Source organism: Octopus bimaculoides, chromosome 1 (assembly GCF_001194135.2).
Source record: "Octopus bimaculoides isolate UCB-OBI-ISO-001 chromosome 1, ASM119413v2, whole genome shotgun sequence".
In the NCBI taxonomy this organism is placed as follows: domain Eukaryota; kingdom Metazoa; phylum Mollusca; class Cephalopoda; order Octopoda; family Octopodidae; genus Octopus; species Octopus bimaculoides.
In genome coordinates, this window is record NC_068981.1 from 85,347,046 (window position 1) to 85,355,323 (window position 8,278).

At 39.6% G+C, this 8,278-nt stretch overlaps 1 non-coding gene across 1 annotated transcript; it reads left to right on the forward strand.

Annotated features, from left to right (window-relative positions):
* Positions 1–5,112: 5,112 nt before the first annotated feature.
* LOC128250066 (U4 spliceosomal RNA) lies at positions 5,113–5,246 on the forward strand. Its single transcript, XR_008266181.1, has one exon. It is a non-coding gene; the product is annotated as a U4 spliceosomal RNA (small nuclear RNA).
* Positions 5,247–8,278: the final 3,032 nt, after the last annotated feature.

The following is an 8,278-nucleotide window of genomic DNA, read 5'->3' on the forward strand; positions in this document are numbered from 1 at the left end:
TAAAGGCAGTACTCCAGCATGGCCGCAGTCAAAAGTAAAAGAGTAAAGAGTATGAAAGAAAATTACCGGAGAACTTTCATCTAATTCTTCTAAACCTTTCTGTTAAAAATTGTAATGTGTTTATCGCATGTAACGTGTTGTTTATCGCATTTGCATTAAACGCTGGTGGTTGTGAGGTGTGCTAAAATTTACAGCTAAATAAGATTTATTTACATGAAAAAAAATTAGCGGTGGGGACCAGTCGATTAGATCGACCCCAGTACGCAACTGATACTTAAATTTATCGACCCCGAAAGGATAAAAGGCGAGGACGACCGTGGTGGAGTGCTATTTTCAGAATATTGACAACGGTGTATTTATAAAACCTTCAAGCAATTTCCGTACTTTCATATTCGTTCAAAACATCTTTGATTGCTATAGTAATTCAAACCTACTGCTAACAAGAGTATGTGTTCAGTATAGATGATATTGGCATCTGAATGAGAGCACAAAACAAGATTCACATGGTAATCGGAGGTTGCGATTTTGAATCCCAACATTTGTTAACTCGACAAGGTGAAGGTGAGCTCTGATTGGCTCTATGCAAATGAGTACTTTACTGGGGTCCGGAACTCTCGTTGGAAAAAATCAGGAATATTTATCTCAGTCTCCAAACTAAAAACATTGAATATACTTGTAATGCCACCATACTATGTAAGATGTTTTCAATCTGTACACGTATTGTCAATAAATGGCTTCGTTTCCTTTTCTTTTCTTTCTTTTTTTATTTTTGTTTTATTGCTTAGGAAATTAAATAAAAGGTCCTTTTTATTCACATATGTGTAATGCCATTATATATAAAGTCATGTCGTGTCAGCTAATTACTGATTTAAACTATTTTTGTTTTATTATTTTAATTGTTTATAGTATTTAAATAGAATGTTACTTTTTTCCAGTATCTCTTGTCTTTCTAACTAAAATTGTAACATTTTTTCTGTGACTTTTGTCGGGACTCCGACTAGATTATCTTTTAGAATTGCTTTGGGATATTGACATAGGAGTCAAGAAGGGGTATGTTGAGACTGAAAATTACTTTATATACCATATTCACTTGTGTGTCAGTCGCATCCCTAGTTTAGTGTCAAATCTCGGAATGAAATTTTCCCTTTCATATTAAGACTTGATATCAGCTTTACATCGTGTATAAGTCGCAGTCCATTTTTTTTCACTTAAAATCAATCAATAAAAGAGTGCGACTTTACCCAAGTAAATCCGGCATTTCTGACGCTTCTTTTCTCCCACTATTTTCAGCCTATGAAAACCTTGTGGTTAGGGTATTCGAAATATGATCATAACAGGTTGCTGACTCAGTTCCTGTGTTGTGTAATGCATTGTATTCATTCATAAGTATTCCATCGGATCCCAGCCTGAGTAGCATGATATGGAGGACAGCTTGTTGCCTCTCCACGTTACTGACGGAGTTAAAGAAACAGCACCGTCGTTATAATTTGGTACGAGCAATTGTCACAGGAGGTGCTCCAGAACGAAGTTGTAGACAACGTAGAACTGCCACATGTACTCCGACTCGCGATTATTTTTCCTCGGAGTTTACTCCTGAAAACTTTCCTCTGGCTCGGAAAGGCCGCAAGACAGCAGAGGTTTGGAATCAGGGTTTTGCTTCCCCAGGCTGACTAGTTCCATCTGTCCGACTGACTTGCTGATTAGCCCATAGCTGGGACCCTGACAAATGCTACCACTGCGGGTCAGTGTAGACCTTGGAACAATAGTAGCTAAGAGGTGATTACACACTCTTCAAAACCCTGGAACCCCCGAACCGGGGCTCTATTACTAGATGCAGTTTGAAGTCATATCCAGCAACCTATACATGAGTAAAGGACTTCACTTCCTGTTTCGCTCAGCTGTAATGTGTACCAGCTGAGTACCAGTTGGCTGATGGTGCAGCCTTCCCTCTTTCTCTCTCTCTCTCTTTATCTCCTCTCTCTCTCTCTCTCTCTCTCTCTCTCTCTCTCTCTCTCTCTCTCTCTCTCTTTTTCCTTCCAGCTGTAACGGCTTCGATGTTCCGCTGGTTGAAAGATGAAGGGGACGAAAGGGTATAAGTAGACGCTCACAACTTACTTAGGCATCTAAAACGGTTAGTGAAAACATAGGATATGTGACCAAGATAAACACACTCGAAAGTGGCTGCCAGCTGTATTACTAACTCTAGACACAGGTTGTCTATTTACATAGTCTATCATTTATCTCCACCCCTTTTCCATCTTATAATTCACTCACCTTCTGCCGTCTAGAATGCTTCTACAACGTACTTGTATACCTTCACATTCCCGAATATTTCTTTTAACTTGTATCGTCCATGGTTTGATTTTTCTATTTGTTATTTTTTTTTCAGCATACAAGGTGGTGCTGAAAAGTTCCTCGCTTTGGCTAAAAAAAAATGCAAGTGGATCAGGTAATTCAATATTTGCAGCAGTCTTCAGTTTTTCTTAACCCGGTAAAAGAACTTGGAAGTTTGGGCTTCCACTAGGCTTTTCGTGATACACTTAAAGGCTAGGAGCTTTTCAGCAGCCCCTCATAGATGGTTTCCTATGAAGACATTTAAACTGAGATGCAAATGCATGTGTGCCAAGATATATGAGTATATGCACTTATATAGATATTATACAAGTATGTATGTGTTTATGCATGTATGCATGCATGCATATGAGCTATTCATATATATTTATTTTCTACTTGCTTCAGTCATTAAACTGAGGCCAAGATGGAGCACTGCCTTGAGGAATGTTAGTCGAACGAATTGACGAGAGTACTTATTATTTTTAAAGCTTGATGCTTATTGCATCACTCTGTTAGGCCGAACCGCTAAGTTACGGAGACGTAAACACAACCACACGGGTTGTCAAGCGGTGGTGGGGGACACAGACACAAACACACACACACACGCACACACACACACACGTGTACATGTATATATATATATATATATATATATAGAGAGAGAGATATAGATAGATATATATATATATATATACACATATATTTCTCCTGTTTGCATCACCATACCTATGGGGCGGGGGGAGATTGTGTGTGTGTCCGTGTGTATGAGCATTAGGTTAGTTAAAATATGCTTGTGGCATATTTTGACTGCAGCTACTGTTGAGAATTCACTGCAGCTATCGTTGAGAAAAGATTCTATCCTATGGTAAAAAGTGTTAAAAAAAACATATCTGCCCAGTGTTTCTCTCTAGCAGATTCCCAGACGCTCATATCTCGCTCTTTAGCCTTCCTCAATGGGAAATGCCGAGGAGTAGTCGAGGGCGGCGGTGGTGGTGACGCGCTCACGCGTCATCCGTCACGGCCGCCTACGATTCGCCGACCTTAGGTAAAAGTATAGAATGTTTTGCCTAAGGTCGGCAAAATACTGCAGAGATAATCCTGGACTAAGTCCGTAGGTTTCACTGAAAAACAGCAGTCAATATCAGTAACTGATTTGCGCTAGTGGTTCGCCCGGTCGGAATAAAAATAGCAGCAGCAGCACCAAACAGTTTGAAATTAACAAACTTTATTAGAAATAAACCAACTTTTAGCCAGTTAAAATATGTCTGTGACATAGTTAAAGTTCTTTCTAAAGGCAAATTCAATGCAGTTGCCCTGCAGAAGAAATGTCACGCTATATATTTTAACTAATCTAAAATTCGTTTATTCTTAATAATTACTTGGCAGTGATGCTGCAGCTATGTATGTATGTATGTATGTATGTATGTACTTATGTATGTACATATGCATGAATGTATACATATAGATGTAGGTATGTACATATATGTAGGGATATATAATTACATGCATATATCCCTACATATATGTTACATACCGACATCTATATGTATACATTCATGCATATGTGAGTACAGGACATCACAAAAAACGTTTGACACAATGAGAAACGAAAACAAAGACGAAGACAGAAAACGAACTTTCTTTCGAACAACGAAAAAAAACAAACATGTGTGTGTGTGTGTGTGTGTGTGTGTGTGTGTGTGTGTGTGTGTAAGGTAGCCTGTGTGTGTGCTTGTTGTGGTAACTGTGTGATATGTGCATATACAGCATATATACATACATATATATATATATATATATATATATATATATATATATATATATATATATATATACATACACACATACATACATACATACATACATGTGTGTGCGTACATACACATATACATATATATAGATAGATAGATAGATAGATAGATAGATAGATAGATAGATAGATAGATAGGTAGATAGATAGATAGATAGATACAAGCACGCATACATATATACATATATACACACGCATACACCCACACATACAAACTCACATTCGCTCATATGCGTGTACATGACACTATATGGCATTGCATAATCACAAACGCCTTTTAGAGAAAACAAAGCTTAAGTTTCCATCTACTGACTACATTTGTCGCATTCCAAACCTTTGCACTATTATCAAGGGAGTAAGTTTGGATTTCGTAAATTTCACAACGCTAACGGTAAAGTTCGGTATGTTTCAGAGATCTTCACGCCCACTGTATAAAGAATACTTCTACAAAACGCAAATACTTGTATGAGAAACGTCATACTGGAAACTCGAGGCGTCTGAATAGCTTCTGAAATGTCTTTAGATTCAAAACAGGAAAAAAACAGAGAGGAAATAGAGAGAAAATAAGGAAGAAATGAAAGAGGAAAGGGGGAGGAGAAAGGCTACTAATATAAGCGAGAGGGTGAGAGAGAGAAAAAGGGGGGAAGTGGACAAGCTAGAAATAGAAGTAAGAGGGTGAGAGAGAAAATGAGCAAGAGTGAAAGCAGAGTGGAGTCACACAGAATATATATACTGTTAAGAAAGTCGGATGGGGTGTGCCAATACTTAATAAATGAAAATATGCGTTGCAAATAAACAATGACAGATAAAAAGACGTATACGTATATTGAGGGTACAACCGGACGGGCGACAGACACAAAAGGTCCCTAATTCTTCATCAGTTATCAACCAAAATGGTAATACTCAGTTTCACATATATACATACATACATACATACATACATACATACATACATACATACATACATTTGCTTTGCACAGAGGCAGTATCATAGCTAATCAGGGTTATCCGATGCGCGGTTATTGCTAGTTGAAACTATATATATATATATGTATGTATGTATGTATGTATGTATGTATTTAAACCTGGATGGGACTGCAGGCAAGTTATCTCACCTGTTTGTTATTTTCAGGTGTTCTAACACCAATTGGTATGAGTGAGTCTTCCCCCAGAGCAGCGAAGTGGCGAGCAAGCAAAACACATACATTGAGTATGTGCGGTCGGTAATGTTTACTACACTAGAGTTGCTTTTAATTTGTACATATAGTTGAAATCTATAGAAAAACGAAAACCGAAGACAAGTGTATGAACAACAAGCAAGAGTATTAGTTTGACACTCGGGAAAAATGAGAAAGTCTTTTACATTTCGAGCTTACGCTCTTCAACATAAAGTAATAAGAGGAAATAAATAGAGACAGAATGAAAAAAGAACGTGTAGAGTTCAGCGTTCCAGCATGGTTAAGGATTGGAAAAAAAGTGGTTGAAAGAGGATGAGATAATAATAAAAAAAGAGGTTGACTGAAAGGAAGATAATAATAGTCAGTGATACCAACAAGAGAAGATGCATGTGCGTGTATATATGAGAATGGTGTGTGAGTGTGTAAGTGTGTATATGTGAACAGGGGCGAGTGACTTTGATGTGTTTGAGTGTGTGCGCGTGTGTGTGTGCTTGTGTGTGTATTGTGTGTAGCAGTTGATGTGTGCTTTTTCGCGTGGTATGTGCTCGTGTATGAGTGCCTGTGGCCAAACGGTGTACATGTGTATGGTGTTTGCATGTGGGCGAAAGTTTTCTTTATCTATGTATGTTACGTGAGTTTGTGTGGGTGTGGGAGTGTGCATGATAGTATGTGCTGTGCGTACTGAGTTAAAGAGTGTGTATGGTTGCTCATTTGGTGGTATGTGTGATGATGCTACTGAAGATTGTGTGTGGATGTGTGGATGATGGTATGTGGTGTGAGTGTTGAGAAGTGATCAGTGCTAGTGTGTGAAGTGGTGTGGGGTTGGTGTAAATGAAGAGAGAAGGTGAGGTTGATGTCAGATGAAGAGAAGAGGTAAGTTGATCCCATGTGACGCAAAGGAGCGAAGAGAGAAGATTAAATCCTGTTCACGGTGAAGGTGGGAGTCCGAGTGGCCCCTCAACAAAGACAGTCCAAACACAGTCAGACGCTGTAGTGAATGACCGGTAGAGTAGAAATGGTGTGAGACCAGTGTCATTACCGAGTCAGATGTCTCTGAAGTGCTCCGCGAACTGGGCAGCCAAGCGACGTCCCGTTTGACTAATGTACAGGGAAAGACAGAGAGTGCTGGAGATGCAATAAATGACATTACTAGAAGTGCAAGTAAATGAGTCAGTGATGTGATAGAGACGATGATGGGTGCCTGTGAGGATGGTGGTGTTGGAGTGCTAGAGGCAGGTGCGACAGCGTGGACGAGAGCAGAGGAACGAGCCAAGTTGGGAAGTAGGGTTAGGAAAGCAACTGTGGACCAAAAGGTCACGCAGATTATGAACTCATTTGAAGGAGGGAAGGAGTAGGTTGGGGAAAATGTGCGAGATGGAAGTGTCGGACCGGAGTCACTAGAAGACTCGGAGAATGGTGCCTTGGAGAGGCAGGGTGGAGGGGTGGTAAGTGTAGGGAAGCGCATGCGTGTTTACAGTGGTCATGTGATCGAAGTTTGAGCCTGATCGCACTTTTTCTTTCTGGCTTTATAGCGTAAGCATGGCCACTCCACTTGCAATGTGTACCAAAAAAGAAGAAAAAGCAGTGATCCTATTTCTCTGTTCGAAAGGTGTATCAGGTGCTGAAATTCATCGGAAGCTTTTAGCATAATACGGGGACAGTACACTACCGCGTAGAAGTGTGTATGAGTGGATAGAGAAGTTTAAAAGTGGCCGGACAAGCATGACGCATGAAGAGGGGTCAGGAAGCCAGTCAGCCTCCACCACTGACGAGAAGATTCAACAAGCACAAGAGATGGTAATAGTGAACCGGTTAACTATTACTATCTCTCGGATCACTGCTCTTTGTTCTTCGTTGGCTCATATTGCTAGTAGGGCGCCTATGCTTACACTGTAAGGTCAGAAGAAAAACGGCGCGATCAGGCTCAAACTTCGATCGCGTGATCATAATAGTACCAGCTATAAGCACGCATGCGCAGAAGGCAGTGTGACAATAATAAGCATATGTTACAGCGAAAGTGCGAATAATTTTTGACTTCCCCTCGTATCTCTTCGAAACGCTTATTTATAGAATGGTGGCAGCTGATGAAGGAAATGTACTTTATCCGTGTGGGTATTTTCCAATGATAATTATAGTTATATTGGTGGATATATATCATTTCGTATCCAGTTTACTCTGTGCGTTGTTTACTTAAAGGACAGCCCGAAGTGAGTGGAAGATGTGTGTAGGATTGTGAGATCAAGCTATAAGACAGGAAGGAGGAGGAAATATTTAAGGGAGAAATGGTCTCTTTATCTCATTCTTTTTATATATACACACGCTAATACACGACCCATGTTATATTTCCCATTCATGTTGCAACCACACCTGGGACAAAACTAGTCGGTATACAGCACTTACGCGGTATTACCTGTATCATTCGGGTCTGGTTGACTCCATTACCCTTCATAGCCTTTATATATTCATTTATATATATATTTATATAGTAAATTCAAATAAACGAATAAAAACGGACAACATGAGGACGTACCTAAGAAATGTACTAGCTTGACGTTCTGTGAAAGGAGAGAGTTTGACGTTTCGAGGATAGCACTTCGTCGAAAAGGAGAAATGGAAAAATCCAAAGAAGAAAATGAAATCGGCAACGGCATACGTGCAGTTAAATGATGTGTGTGTGTGAGGACGTATGCTCTAGTGGTTAGAATGTTGCACTCGTGGTCGCTAGATCATGATTTCAATTCCTAGACCGAGTGGCGCGTTGTGTTGTTGAACAAAGCACTTCATCTCACGCTACTCTGTGATCACTTCGACACTTGACACGTAGTACACCGCACCCCTATTCAGACAAAGTCCATCTGATTGAGAGAGTGAGCTAAGGTACGGCGCGAACCCTTGATTACTATAAACATATATATATATATATAGTTCAAAAAAACAATAACAAAAAAAAAAAAAA